The following is a 14,253-nucleotide window of genomic DNA, read 5'->3' on the forward strand; positions in this document are numbered from 1 at the left end:
ACTCTCTGTGCATGCCCACAGTCCCAAAACACGTGCCTGATGGTCTCATCCTCACTGCACTCGGGCCTGGGGCAGCGGGGGTGTCTGGTCAGCTTATGCCTATGTAAGACGTCCCTGACTGGCAGCTTACCATGAAGGCACTGCCAGTTCAGGTCCTGCAGCCTGTGATCCAAACCCTTAGGCTGGATTCTCGCCCATGTGCCTTCCTCCAGGCCCAGCATGGCCCGAGTATCCCTATGACCAAGCAAAGCCCTGTAAAGCGCTCTATGCTTGGTCAAGGCCTCTGTCTTGACACCTGCCGGAAAAGACTTACTCCACTTGACAGCGTGGCTGTAGTGGGCCGGCAGGGTCTCAGCCTTGGGGCCGAGGTTGGTCCACGACGCCACCAGACGTCTCATGGGGAGAGCCAGCCACAGACGCACAAAGTGCTGATGGGGGTGCTCGAGGGGAGCTGCCAGGCGCGCGCAGAGCTGCGAGAAGAACAGGCAGTCAAGCTTGAGAGGAAAGTCAATAACATCCCTCCCCCCACTGTCCTTTCCGAGATACATCACTTCCCTACGCACGTACTCGTACCTGCCCCCCCAGACGAGGTTGAAAACGTCCTTCGTCAGGCCTCTGCGCATGAAGCGGGGCAAAGGGTACACATGTGCAAGGTAGAGCAGGGTGGGAAGAATATCCACTTTTAAGGCTAAAACCTTACCTTGGAAGGACAGGGACCTGGACTTCCACAGTCCGATCTTCCGCCTGGCGATCGCCAACCACCCCTCCCAGTTCAAACGGGCGGCACCATCCGAAAGGAAGTTGACCCCCAACACTTTGAGAGGTCCGTCACAGAGGGTGAGACCACCTGCGACGTCCTCCCTCGCCTTCCAGCTGCCGAAATACTTGGCCACCGACTTACTGAGGTTGAGCGTCGCGCCGGAGGCCCTACCGAATGCATGAACAAGGCTCATGGCATGACCGAGAGACTGATCCGAGCAGACGAAAAGGGTGGTGTCGTCTGCGTACTGGGTCAGTTTAACAGTTTTCCCCCGACTTCCTGGGATAAGAAGGCCATCGACCCCGGGGTGGGTGCGAATGGCGCACGCCAGTGGCTCTATATAGAGCGCGTAGAGGAGGGGGGAGAGGGGACATCCCTGCCTCACTCCACTCAGCTGGGGCACCAAGTCACTCAGGAAGCCATTGATAACAACATGGCTTCCAACTTCGTTATACAAAGTGTGTAACCACCCCAGATAATTGGGTCCAAAGCCAAACTTACCCAATACTTGAAACAGGAAGCGGTGATCTACCCGGTCAAAGGCTTTCTCCTGGTCCAAGCTGACCAGCAGGAGAGGGAGGTTCCTGTCCTCCACCCAGGCGATGGCGTCGCGGATGAGATGGAGGTTCCACGTCGCCGATCGACCCGGTACTCCACACGTCTGATCGCTGTGTACCAGATGAGCCATGGCCTTCTTCAGGCGTTCGGTAAGGGTCTTTGCGATGAGCTTTGTGTCTACACAAAGCATGGTCAGGGGCCTCCAGTTGCCAAGGTCGGCACGATCGCCCTTCTTGTGCAACAGAGAAAGAACCCCTGACCTCATGCTCCTAGTGAGCAAACCCCGGCGCTGAACGTCCTCTACAACCTGCAGTAATTCCGGCCCGAGGACATCCCAAAAGGTGGAATAAAATTCCACCGGGAGCCCATCAAGGCCCGGTACCTTGCGGCGGTTCATCTTGCCAAGCACTGCGGTCAGCTCGGCCAAGGTGATGGGGGCTTCTAAGCCGTCACGAATGTCACTGGGAAGACAAGGTGAGATGTTGTCTAGGAACCGCTCCCCTGCAACCGGGTCCGTGTCCCTAACCTTAAAAAGATCACAATAAAACAATTTTGCAACCTCCAGCATGTCTGATGTTGTAGTTACCTTGTTGCTATTTGAGGCACGGAGAGAGACAAAGCTCTTCTCCTCCCGGGCTTCCCTGGCTCTCTGGAAAAAAAAGGCGTTGCACTTTTCATTGTTTTCCAACAGGCACATTTTGTCGCGGAGCATTAGGGCCGAGGCAGCCTGTTCATGCAGGCGCCTCAGCTCACCCTTTATGCCAAGCAGTCGCTCGTGATCGATGGCGCCCCCGTTGTTGTGAGCGGCGTATTCATCCCGCAACCTTCTCTCCAGCTGCAGAATGGAGAATTTCTTCTCCATCCTGCGCTGCTTGCTGTACTGCATGGAGAAGGTTCGGATCCTATCCTTCACACTCTCCCACCATTCAGCCACGGAGGGGAAGGTAGGCTTGTCCTTCTGCCACTCGGAGAAGTGATCTAAAAAAAGGTGTCTAAAATCGCTCTCCTCCAGGATCTGCAGGTTCATTTTCCAATAGCCGCCCCCATATTCAGGGGCGTCTATGGAAACAGTGGCCTCCACTGCCAAATGGTCAGTGGGCCACTGTGGGGAGAGGGACACCTTTTTAAAAACAACGGGGGGTGAGGCTAAAATGTAATCGATGCGACTGCTAGCTCCGCGACTATTATGCCAGGTGAAGCCCGGCATGCTGGGGTTGCATGTCTTAAAACCATCAACAAGTTTAAAGGAACGAATAAAATGGCGAAAGTGCCCAGAGCTGACATCCTGTCTACCCTCCAACGAGATGTTAAAGTCCCCTCCTAAAATCAAGTGTCGATCTGTGACACAGAACGGGGACACCTCTTCAAAGAGAGTTATACGGGATGAGGCCTCCACTGGAGCGTAGACACATATGGCCCGGAGGCGCTGTCCCCTCCATGTGGCGTCCACCCCCAAAACCCTACCTTGAAGAACGGTAAACGATCTTACTTCTTCAAAGGCGCGGTCGCCAAAAAGGATCCCGACGCCTGAGGAGTGGACACCACCTACGCTCCAGTAGGATCTACCCCTCTTCCATTGTCGTGAAAAGAGAGCCTCGTCCCGCTGGTCCCGGAGGTGGACTTCCTGCAGAAAACAAATGCTGAAGGGAGAAGATGCCAGCTGATTAAAAACAGATGTGCGCTTTAAAACGTTCCTCAAACCCCTGACATTCAAGGTGACAATATTAAAATTGGCCATGAAATGTTAAAAAGGTAAAATACAATTAAAAACAACACACTAAAATAATAAAAGCCAGCCATTAAAAAACAATACCGCGTTACTGCCCCCCCTCCTCAGTCAAACCCAAAAGGCCCCCCAGTTCCAGCCCCCCCAGGTACTCCTGTTCATTGGCTTTGTCCTGTACACTACTGTACTCCTGGGGGGGCGCAGGGGACTGTCCCAAGTCCCACACCAGATGGGGGGCCCCCAACGTCGGGGAGGGGGGACTCTCTCGGCCTTGGTCCCCGGCCGCCACTGCTGGCAAGGTGGCAGCCGGAGGGCTGGAAGCGTCGGGTTGTACCTCCCTTCTGCTCTTCTTCCTCCTCCGGGGGGATGCGCCGCTCTTCCTCCTCCTGCTGCTGACGCCCGGAGCCAGGACTGGAGACCCCTCCTGCATCGCTGTGACTGTCCCTGGGGCCTCCTCCACCTCGGCCAGGGCTTCTCCTCCTGCCCCCGCCGCCGGCTGTTCCTGCCCTAATGTGGGGGCTTGCGCTCCCCCACCACTCTCCTTGCCGACGACTCTGCTGCCTGACAGAGCGTCGGCGTATGATGTTTTCCGTTGAGGGCAGGAACGAGCCAGATGGTCCTCACCGTTACAGTGGATACAGCGACGGGGGCCCTTGCAGTCCCTGGCCATATGCCCCGGCTCCAGGCAGTTCCGACAGCGCAGGTTGGCGCACCCCTCCAGAGTGTGTCCAAAACTATGGCACTGTCGGCAGAAGGGAGGCTGTCCAGAATAAAACAAGTAAGCCTTGTTACCCTGCAAATTAAAATAGGCTGGGGGATGACTAAAACCGCCCGCGCCATTAGCGTCCAGGCGCAGGCGGGCCTGGAACTGGCGTCGACCAGTCCAGATCCCCAGCTCATCCCGAATGTCCTTGTGGCCAGGAAGGAGGTCCACATACTTGTTCAGGAACTGGCGGACGGCCTCGGCGGTGATATGAGGATTGAAACAATGTACAGTTATCACTCGCTTGTCGGGCCACCACAGCGGCTCGATGGTATACTGACCCAGGAGAGGGTACTGGGCCCTCTCCTTGCTCCGCTCCAGGACCTTGGAGTAACTCTCGTCGGTGGACAGGGTGACCTCGAAGAACTGGTGAGGTCCATTCCGCTGCACACAGAGGATATCCTCCATGCGGAGGCCCAGCTCCCCGAAGGCCACCTCCCGGATGAAGGCCAGGCGGTCAGGGAAGGTGCCCACCTCCCCTTCAGCCCTCCAGCAGAACCGGGCGGTATTACGCAGGCCACCGCCTGCTACCAGCCACGGCCCGCTGAAGGGCTTCCTCGCAGCACCGCCGGCCGTCGCCATCCGGGATGGTCCACCGACGTCGTTCCTGGAGCAGAGTCCTCCTGCCGCCGTGGTCCCGACGTCCGCCGTGGTCCTGCTGCCGTCCGCCAATCCGGGATGAGCCGAGGAATGCTAAACTATTAAAAACACCTAAGAATAAAAAACACCAGTTCACCCAACAGGGCGGCGGGCAGGCCACCAGCCACTGCGGGATCCCCAGCCTAATAAAAACGAAAATAAAAGCAGGGATAAAAGGCTAAAAGGAAGGCACGGGTCGCCCCGTGGCAGCGGCGGTCAAGCCACCTACTGGTCACGCATTAGGGTCACCGTGCCTTCCTCTAAAAAACCCGACGCAGTCCTTTAAAAGCGATAAAAAGAGCGTAAAATCCACTTGATCTTAGCCAAAAGGCCGAGAAGCGATACCCACAAATTGCGCCCCGCCGGGCGCCGGCATGCGGGATGCCGACGGAGCTGGCGCGGCTCAGCCCTCACCAGCCCCTCTGGCAGGTGTCGCCCGGCGAGTCCACGCGTGATCCAGGGAGACCACAGCCGCGCCACCGGGCACCTAACGCCAGCCGCTAAGCCGGGCCCAGTCTTCCTTTGACAGCAGCAGTGCAGCTCTGCTTGGGCAGAGCCTCCAAAAATACCATGAACTCATCGCTATCCCTCTCCACGGAAATCTTTAGTAAAAGGCGAAAGATTTATACGGGATGAAGAGAGACCCGAGTCGATATGGGGCCGCCGCCAAGCCCGTCGCCGTTAGCCGGGCCTGCGTGACGCCCCCGCTCGGAGTAGAATGCCCAGGGGCGTCGCAGCCGCCGTCCTCGGGGCCCCGACTCCTCCCTGTCCTCCTGTCCTCTCAAAAGACAGCAATCATTTTAACAAACATGAGGGGAAATTCAAAAGGCAAAGATGACATCATGCCTTACCTCAGCGCAGCTGTCCACCGCACAAACAGTGTGTCACCTTCCTTTAAAAAAAAAAAAAAAAAAAAAAAAAAAAAAGAAAAACGGCGGGAAACGGGGGCCACGCACAGACAGGGCCCCCCCCCTCACAGCACTCAGTCTATTAGTCACTCACTCACTCACTCACTCACTCACTCACTCACTCACTCACTCAGTCAGTCAGTCAGTCAGTCAGTCAGTTCTGCCTTTCGACAACAGGGGGCAGTAGAGGTGCACCATTCCCGGAAGCACTGCAATACCGGGTCGATGCGTGGAGCGGACGGGGCAAGCCCCACTTCCGGCTCCCTGTTCCAAAAATCCGTTTAATATGTGGTCCCCTCCATGGGGGACGTATCAGATATTAAACTGATAAGAACAGATACTACACTTGATCTTAGCCAAAAGGCCGAGAAGCGATACCCACAAATTGCGCCCCGCCGGGCGCCGGCATGCGGGATGCCGACGGAGCTGGCGCGGCTCAGCCCTCACCAGCCCCTCTGGCAGGTGTCGCCCGGCGAGTCCACGCGTGATCCAGGGAGACCACAGCCGCGCCACCGGGCACCTAACGCCAGCCGCTAAGCCGGGCCCAGTCTTCCTTTGACAGCAGCAGTGCAGCTCTGCTTGGGCAGAGCCTCCAAAAATACCATGAACTCATCGCTATCCCTCTCCACGGAAATCTTTAGTAAAAGGCGAAAGATTTATACGGGATGAAGAGAGACCCGAGTCGATATGGGGCCGCCGCCAAGCCCGTCGCCGTTAGCCGGGCCTGCGTGACGCCCCCGCTCGGAGTAGAATGCCCAGGGGCGTCGCAGCCGCCGTCCTCGGGGCCCCGACTCCTCCCTGTCCTCCTGTCCTCTCAAAAGACAGCAATCATTTTAACAAACATGAGGGGAAATTCAAAAGGCAAAGATGACATCATGCCTTACCTCAGCGCAGCTGTCCACCGCACAAACAGTGTGTCACCTTCCTTTAAAAAAAAAAAAAAAAAAAAAAAAAAAAAAGAAAAACGGCGGGAAACGGGGGCCACGCACAGACAGGGCCCCCCCCCTCACAGCACTCAGTCTATTAGTCACTCACTCACTCACTCACTCACTCACTCACTCACTCAGTCAGTCAGTCAGTCAGTCAGTCAGTTCTGCCTTTCGACAACAGGGGGCAGTAGAGGTGCACCATTCCCGGAAGCACTGCAATACCGGGTCGATGCGTGGAGCGGACGGGGCAAGCCCCACTTCCGGCTCCCTGTTCCAAAAATCCGTTTAATATGTGGTCCCCTCCATGGGGGACGTATCAGATATTAAACTGATAAGAACAGATACTACACTTGATCTTAGCCAAAAGGCCGAGAAGCGATACCCACAAATTGCGCCCCGCCGGGCGCCGGCATGCGGGATGCCGACGGAGCTGGCGCGGCTCAGCCCTCACCAGCCCCTCTGGCAGGTCTCGCCCAGCGAGTCCACGCGTGATCCAGGGAGACCACAGCCGCGCCACCGGGCACCTAACGCCAGCCGCTAAGCCGGGCCCAGTCTTCCTTTGACAGCAGCAGTGCAGCTCTGCTTGGGCAGAGCCTCCAAAAATACCATGAACTCATCGCTATCCCTCTCCACGGAAATCTTTAGTAAAAGGCGAAAGATTTATACGGGATGAAGAGAGACCCGAGTCGATATGGGGCCGCCGCCAAGCCCGTCGCCGTTAGCCGGGCCTGCGTGACGCCCCCGCTCGGAGTAGAATGCCCAGGGGCGTCGCAGCCGCCGTCCTCGGGGCCCCGACTCCTCCCTGTCCTCCTGTCCTCTCAAAAGACAGCAATCATTTTAACAAACATGAGGGGAAATTCAAAAGGCAAAGATGACATCATGCCTTACCTCAGCGCAGCTGTCCACCGCACAAACAGTGTGTCACCTTCCTTTAAAAAAAAAAAAAAAAAAAAAAAAAAAAAGAAAAACGGCGGGAAACGGGGGCCACGCACAGACAGGGCCCCCCCCCTCACAGCACTCAGTCTATTAGTCACTCACTCACTCACTCACTCACTCACTCACTCACTCACTCAGTCAGTCAGTCAGTCAGTCAGTCAGTCAGTTCTGCCTTTCGACAACAGGGGGCAGTAGAGGTGCACCATTCCCGGAAGCACTGCAATACCGGGTCGATGCGTGGAGCGGACGGGGCAAGCCCCACTTCCGGCTCCCTGTTCCAAAAATCCGTTTAATATGTGGTCCCCTCCATGGGGGACGTATCAGATATTAAACTGATAAGAACAGATTTTTTTTTTTTTTTTTTTTTTTTTTATTCATCTTTATTCAACATTTCTGCTTACAATCTAAGAACAACACATAAAACTATAAAAACCCAACATTTTCCACATACTAACTAAAACAAACCCACATCAATACTAATCAAAATAGCACATATCAAAACCCATTTATACCCACAAACTTAATCCAACAGCATAATTAACAAAAACATATTACTGCCATAATAATACAAGACACCTTATAACATACAAATCTTAAAATATGAAACTACTCAAAACATTACAACACCCATTAAAACAGTATTAAATCCATAAATATAGCAGAAAATCTAAAATCTTTAAAAAGGTAAAACATTATCATCCTCAGACATATCCCCATTAAAACTAAGGTCTCCCCCAGACTCAACAGTGGCTAAAAAAGAACATTCATTTGCAATGTCCTGCTGCACTGGATAAGACCGTCTCTCAAGTGGGGAGACCAGAACACTTAGTAAGTCCATCTGCTCAAAAGGGGAAATCGCTTCTCGGCCTAAAGCAGTGTTCTCGTTCCTCCGGGCCTTCTTCCTCCTCCTGCTTTGGACAAACCTGGAGGGAGAGGTTGCGCGCTTTTCAGCCACGGCCAATGGACCCTTACCTGGGGACTCCACAGAAGCACTGGAGGCCGTGGACTCCCCATCGGCACTGGCGAAGGGCTGAGCCTCGGTGTTCCCAGCTCCCCTCTCGGCTCCCCCGTGCATCTCAGCGCAGCCCGGCAGTGCCTGCTGTCGGGCCCCGTCCACAGCCGAGCCCCGGGTAACGGCGTCGGCCCAGGACGGTTTGCGCTGAGGGCAGCTCCGAGCCAGATGGTCCTCACCTCTGCACAGGTTACACCGGAGGGGGCCCTTGCAGTCCTTCGCCAAGTGACCGACGTCCAGGCATCTCCAGCACTTCATGGTGGTACAGGAGTCCGCGGTGTGGCCCAGGCCGTGGCACAAGCGGCAGGAGGAGGGTTGCCCGGAGTAAAAAAGGTAGCCCTTGCAACGACCTATAATAAAATAAGCAGGTGGGTGGCTATACCCGTCAGGGGAGCTAGCGTCGGGGCGCAGGCACACCCGGAACTGCCTGCGCCCAGTCCAGACACCCAGCTGGTCTCTCACGTCCCTGTGCCCAGGGACCACGTCGACAAACCTGCCCAGGAAGGCAGCCACCGCTTCAGCTGGAACGAAGGGGTCCAAGACGTGGACGGTGATCACTCTCCGGTCCAGCTTCCACAGTGGCTCCACGTCATAGAACATCCGGCGAAGCTCTTCCTCCAAGCGGCTGCATGCAGCCAACATCCTCTTGTAGCCCTCTTCCGTAGTGCAAGTCACATAGAAGAAGGCCGAAGACTGGTTGCGCTGCACACAGATGATGTCTTCCATGGTGAGTCCCAGGAGGCCGAAGAGCACCTCCCGGATGAAGCACAGTCTCTCCGGGAAACTCTCCGGTTCCTCCTGGTGAGTCCACTTGAAGGCTGCTGTATGCCGGATGACTACGACGGTCCTGTGTGGGCTCCCGGACATCCTGGCGATGGTGGGCAAGAGAGTCCTCGGGAGCCGGGCAGGGAGTCGACGTGTCCTAGCTGGGTGCCTAAACTAATAAAGGCTGGAAATAAAACCCCAAGCTCACCCTGCGGGAACGGCGGTCAAGCCACCCGAACCTGCACGTTAGGCTTGCAAGGGCTACCCAAAATAAAAAAAAGCGCTAAAAGGAGACAACAGCTAGCCCCGTGGCAGCGGCGGTCAAGCCACCTGCTGGTCACGCTTTAGGTTCGCTGTTGCCTCCACTAAAAAACCTGGCAATAAAAATCCCTCCAAAAAGCAGCACTTGATCTTAGCCAAAAGGCCGAGAAGCGATACCCACAAATTGCGCCCCGCCGGGCGCCGGCATGCGGGATGCCGACGGAGCTGGCGCGGCTCAGCCCTCACCAGCCCCTCTGGCAGGTGTCGCCCAGCGAGTCCACGCGTGATCCAGGGAGACCACAGCCGCGCCACCGGGCACCTAACGCCAGCCGCTAAGCCGGGCCCAGTCTTCCTTTGACAGCAGCAGTGCAGCTCTGCTTGGGCAGAGCCTCCAAAAATACCATGAACTCATCGCTATCCCTCTCCACGGAAATCTTTAGTAAAAGGCGAAAGATTTATACGGGATGAAGAGAGACCCGAGTCGATATGGGGCCGCCGCCAAGCCCGTCGCCGTTAGCCGGGCCTGCGTGACGCCCCCGCTCGGAGTAGAATGCCCAGGGGCGTCGCAGCCGCCGTCCTCGGGGCCCCGACTCCTCCCTGTCCTCCTGTCCTCTCAAAAGACAGCAATCATTTTAACAAACATGAGGGGAAATTCAAAAGGCAAAGATGACATCATGCCTTACCTCAGCGCAGCTGTCCACCGCACAAACAGTGTGTCACCTTCCTTTAAAAAAAAAAAAAAAAAAAAAAGAAAAAAAAGAAAAACGGCGGGAAACGGGGGCCACGCACAGACAGGGCCCCCCCCCTCACAGCACTCAGTCTATTAGTCACTCACTCACTCACTCACTCACTCACTCACTCAGTCAGTCAGTCAGTCAGTCAGTCAGTTCTGCCTTTCGACAACAGGGGGCAGTAGAGGTGCACCATTCCCGGAAGCACTGCAATACCGGGTCGATGCGTGGAGCGGACGGGGCAAGCCCCACTTCCGGCTCCCTGTTCCAAAAATCCGTTTAATATGTGGTCCCCTCCATGGGGGACGTATCAGATATTAAACTGATAAGAACAGATTTTTTTTTCTTCCATACTTTATTAAACAGTTCTGCACATCATTTAAATCAACACACCTGATCAAAACATATAAACATCAAACCTACACTTTTAAAATTGGCATCGTCATCCATGCATATTAAAACAACCTTTCCAGCATACATCATAAACAAATATTACAACAATGTAAAAGGTTGAAATTTTTAACATAATACACATCAATGGCAATTCAATAGAATCATAATAATAAGACATATTAAAACAGTATTAAACAAACAAATTATGCAGAACTATATACCATAAAATAATCAAAACAGTAATAAAATCAACAATTAAAATTACACACATTTACCCTTTAATTACATTCATCTGGCCATTTCTACAAATAAAATGTCACCTCAAATGCAAGCCATTAAAAGGTTAAAACCTTAAAAGAGGAACAGACCCACAGACCACAAATTTCAAACACAAGGGTCGGGTTAAAACAGGGTTATACACCATCCACACACATAAAATCTGAGACTTCGGGCATAAAATACGGTTAATCACAGAAACAAAGCACACCAAATAGATTAAAATGTTAATAGATAATGTTAATATTAATAAATACGTGCTAAAAGTGATCAACCAGTAGTGCACAATAAATTCTGTACATGCAATTATTAAAAAAGTATTTAAAATACAACACACGCACAAAAAAAACAAAGCACACTCACCTAAAACCCAAAGTACCTTCTGTGTGCTCCAGAAAGGTGCGTCATGTCCACCCTGTAGAATGGAGCGTCACCACCTAAACGAAACGGGGCTAAAGCCAAAGGAGGCCCTTCCACCTCTCCTTGGCCTCGTGGTAGCCCCGCTGGATGACGTCAGTCTCCATCCTGAAACCCAAGTCGGCCCGGATTTTACGGAACACCCCTTGTGCCTCCAGATGAACCCCTCTGCGGATGAGCGCGGTCCTGGCATTCCACAGCTCTCGCTTGGTAATGCTGACCAGCAGCCACATCCAGGGGCCGAAGGGGTTATGGAGCTTGGGGTCCCACCCCTTCAACACCTTGTCGTAGGTCAGACCGGGCTGCGGGTCCACACGTCCACACAGGCCCGCTACCAACCCCCAAACTCTCTGTGCATGCCCACAGTCCCAAAACACGTGCCTGATGGTCTCATCCTCGCTGCACTCGGGCCTGGGGCAGCGGGGGTGTCTGGTCAGCTTATGCCTATGTAAGACGTCCCTGACTGGCAGCTTACCATGAAGGCACTGCCAGTTCAGGTCCTGCAGCCTGTGATCCAAACCCTTAGGCTGGATTCTCGCCCATGTGCCTTCCTCCAGGCCCAGCATGGCCCGAGTCTCCCTATGACCAAGCAAAGCCCTATAAAGCGCTCTATGCTTGGTCAAGGCCTCTGTCTTGACACCTGCCGGAATAAACTTACTCCACTTGACAGCGTGGCTGTAGTGGGCCGGCAGGGTCTCAGCCTTGGGGCCGAGGTTGGTCCACGACGCCACCAGGCGTCTCATGGGGAGAGCCAGCCACAGACGCACAAAGTGCTGATGGGGGTGCTCGAGGGGAGCTGCCAGGCGCGTGCAGAGCTGCGAGAAGAACAGGCAGTCAAGCTTGAGAGGAAAGTCAATAACATCCCTCCCCCCACTGTCCTTTCCGAGATACATCACTTCCCTACGCACGTACTCGTACCTGCCCCCCCAGACGAGGTTGAAAACGTCTCTCGTCAGGCCTCTGCGCATGAAGCGGGGCAAAGGGTACACATGTGCAAGGTAGAGCAGGGTGGGAAGAATATCCACTTTTAAGGCTAAGACCTTACCTTGGAAGGACAGGGACCTGGACTTCCACAGTCCGATCTTCCGCCTGGCGATCGCCAACCGCTCCTCCCAGTTCAAACGGGCGGCACCATCCGAAAGGAAGTTGACCCCCAACACTTTGAGAGGTCCGTCACAGAGGGTGAGACCCCCTGCGACGCCCTCCCTCGCCTTCCAGCTGCCGAAATACTTGGCCACCGACTTACTGAGGTTGAGCGTCGCGCCGGAGGCCCTACCGAACGCATGAACAAGGCTCATGGCATGACCGAGAGACTGATCCGAGCAGACGAAAAGGGTGGTGTCGTCTGCGTACTGGGTCAGTTTAACAGTTTTCCCCCGACTTCCTGGGATAAGAAGGCCATCGACCCCGGGGTGGGCGCGAATGGCGCACGCCAGTGGCTCTATATAGAGCGCGTAGAGGAGGGGGGAGAGGGGACATCCCTGCCTCACTCCACTCAGCTGGGGCACCAAGTCACTCAGGAAGCCATTGATAACAACATGGCTCCCAACTTCGTTATACAAAGTGTGTAACCACCCCAGGTAATTGGGTCCAAAGCCAAACTTACCCAATACTTGAAACAGGAAGCGGTGATCTACCCGGTCGAAGGCTTTCTCCTGGTCCAAGCTGACCAGCAGGAGAGGGAGGTTCCTGTCCTCCACCCAGGCGATGGCGTCGCGGATGAGATGGAGGTTCCACGTCGCCGATCGACCCGGTACTCCACACGTCTGATCGCTGTGAACCAGATGAGCCATGGCCTTCTTCAGGCGTTCTGTAAGGGTCTTTGCGATGAGCTTTGTGTCTACACAAAGCATGGTCAGGGGCCTCCAGTTGCCAAGGTCGGCACGATCACCCTTCTTGTGCAACAAAGAAAGAACCCCTGACCTCATGCTCCTAGTGAGCAAACCCCGGCGCTGAACGTCCTCTACAACCTGCAGTAATTCCGGCCCGAGGACATCCCAAAAAGTGGAATAAAATTCCACCGGGAGCCCATCAAGGCCCGGTACCTTGCGGCGGTTCATCTTGCCAAGCACTGCGGTCAGCTCGGCCAAGGTGATGGGGGCTTCTAAGCCGTCACGAATGTCACTGGGAAGGCAAGGTGAGATGTTGTCTAGGAACCGCTCCCCTGCAACCGGGTCCGTGTCCCTAACCTTAAAAAGATTGTGATAAAACAATTTAGCAACCTCCAGCATGTCTGATGTTATTGTTACCGTTTCGCCGTTTAAGGCCCGGAGAGAGTCGAAGGTCTTCTCCTCCCGGGCTTCCCTGGCTCTCTGGAAAAAATGAGTATTGCACTTTTCATTGTTTTCCAAAAAGAACATTCTGTCGCGGAGCATTTGAGCCGAGGCAGCCTGTGCATGCAGGCGCCTCAGCTCACCCTTTATATCAAGCAGTCGCTCGTGGTCGATGGTGCCCCCGCTGTTGTGAGCGGCGTATTCATCCCGCAACCTTCTCTCCAGCTGCAGAATGGAGAATTTCTTCTCCATCCTGCGCTGCTTGCTGTACTGCATGGAGAAGGTTCGGATCCTGTCCTTCACACTCTCCCACCATTCGGCCACGGAGGGGAAGGTAGGCTTGTCCTTCTGCCACTCGGAGAAGTGATCTAAAAAAAGGTGTCTAAAATCGCTCTCCTCCAGGATCTGCAGGTTCATTTTCCAATAGCCACCCCCATATTCAGGGGCGTCTATGGAAACAGTGGCCTCCACTGCCAAGTGGTCAGTGGGCCACTGTGGGGAGAGGGACACCTTTTTAAAAACAACGGGGGGTGAGGCTAAAATATAGTCGATGCGACTGCTGGCTCCGCGACTATTGTGCCAGGTGAAGCCCGGCATGCTGGGGTTGCATATCTTAAAACCATCAACAAGTTTAAAGGAACGAATAAAATGGCGAAAGTGCCCAGAGCTGACATCCTGTCTACCCTCCAACGAGATGTTAAAGTCCCCTCCTAAAATCAAGTGTCGATCTGTGACACAGAACGGGGACAACTCTTCAAAGAGAGTTATACGGGACGAGGCCTCCACTGGAGCGTAGACACATATGGCCCGGAGGCGCTGTCCCCTCCATGTGGCGTCCACCCCCAAAACCCTACCTTGAAGAACGGTAAACGATCTTACTTCTTCAAAGGCGCGGTCGCCAAAAAG

General features: G+C 54.6%; 7 non-coding genes and 1 pseudogene across 7 annotated transcripts; all 8 read right to left on the reverse strand.

The window, feature by feature from the left end:
* Window positions 1-4,984: 4,984 nt before the first annotated feature.
* Window positions 4,985-5,098, reverse strand: LOC140580153 (U5 spliceosomal RNA). Its single transcript, XR_011983921.1, has one exon. It is a non-coding gene; the product is annotated as a U5 spliceosomal RNA (small nuclear RNA).
* Window positions 5,099-5,538: 440 nt separating this feature from the next.
* Window positions 5,539-5,730, reverse strand: LOC140579814 (U2 spliceosomal RNA). The gene has a single exon (XR_011983664.1). It is a non-coding gene; the product is annotated as a U2 spliceosomal RNA (small nuclear RNA).
* A 195-nt stretch (window positions 5,731-5,925) lies between these two features.
* LOC140580155 (U5 spliceosomal RNA) lies at window positions 5,926-6,039 on the reverse strand. The gene has a single exon (XR_011983923.1). It is a non-coding gene; the product is annotated as a U5 spliceosomal RNA (small nuclear RNA).
* A 432-nt stretch (window positions 6,040-6,471) lies between these two features.
* On the reverse strand, window positions 6,472-6,663 carry LOC140579815 (U2 spliceosomal RNA). The gene has a single exon (XR_011983665.1). It is a non-coding gene; the product is annotated as a U2 spliceosomal RNA (small nuclear RNA).
* A 195-nt stretch (window positions 6,664-6,858) lies between these two features.
* LOC140580156 (U5 spliceosomal RNA) lies at window positions 6,859-6,972 on the reverse strand. Its single transcript, XR_011983924.1, has one exon. It is a non-coding gene; the product is annotated as a U5 spliceosomal RNA (small nuclear RNA).
* Window positions 6,973-7,411: 439 nt separating this feature from the next.
* Window positions 7,412-7,646, reverse strand: LOC140579938 (U2 spliceosomal RNA; annotated as a pseudogene).
* A 1,981-nt stretch (window positions 7,647-9,627) lies between these two features.
* On the reverse strand, window positions 9,628-9,741 carry LOC140580157 (U5 spliceosomal RNA). The gene has a single exon (XR_011983925.1). It is a non-coding gene; the product is annotated as a U5 spliceosomal RNA (small nuclear RNA).
* Window positions 9,742-10,170: 429 nt separating this feature from the next.
* On the reverse strand, window positions 10,171-10,358 carry LOC140579904 (U2 spliceosomal RNA). Its single transcript, XR_011983737.1, has one exon. It is a non-coding gene; the product is annotated as a U2 spliceosomal RNA (small nuclear RNA).
* Window positions 10,359-14,253: the final 3,895 nt, after the last annotated feature.

The sequence above is a fragment of the Paramormyrops kingsleyae genome, chromosome 18 (genome assembly GCF_048594095.1).
Source record: "Paramormyrops kingsleyae isolate MSU_618 chromosome 18, PKINGS_0.4, whole genome shotgun sequence".
Lineage (NCBI taxonomy): Eukaryota > Metazoa > Chordata > Actinopteri > Osteoglossiformes > Mormyridae > Paramormyrops > Paramormyrops kingsleyae.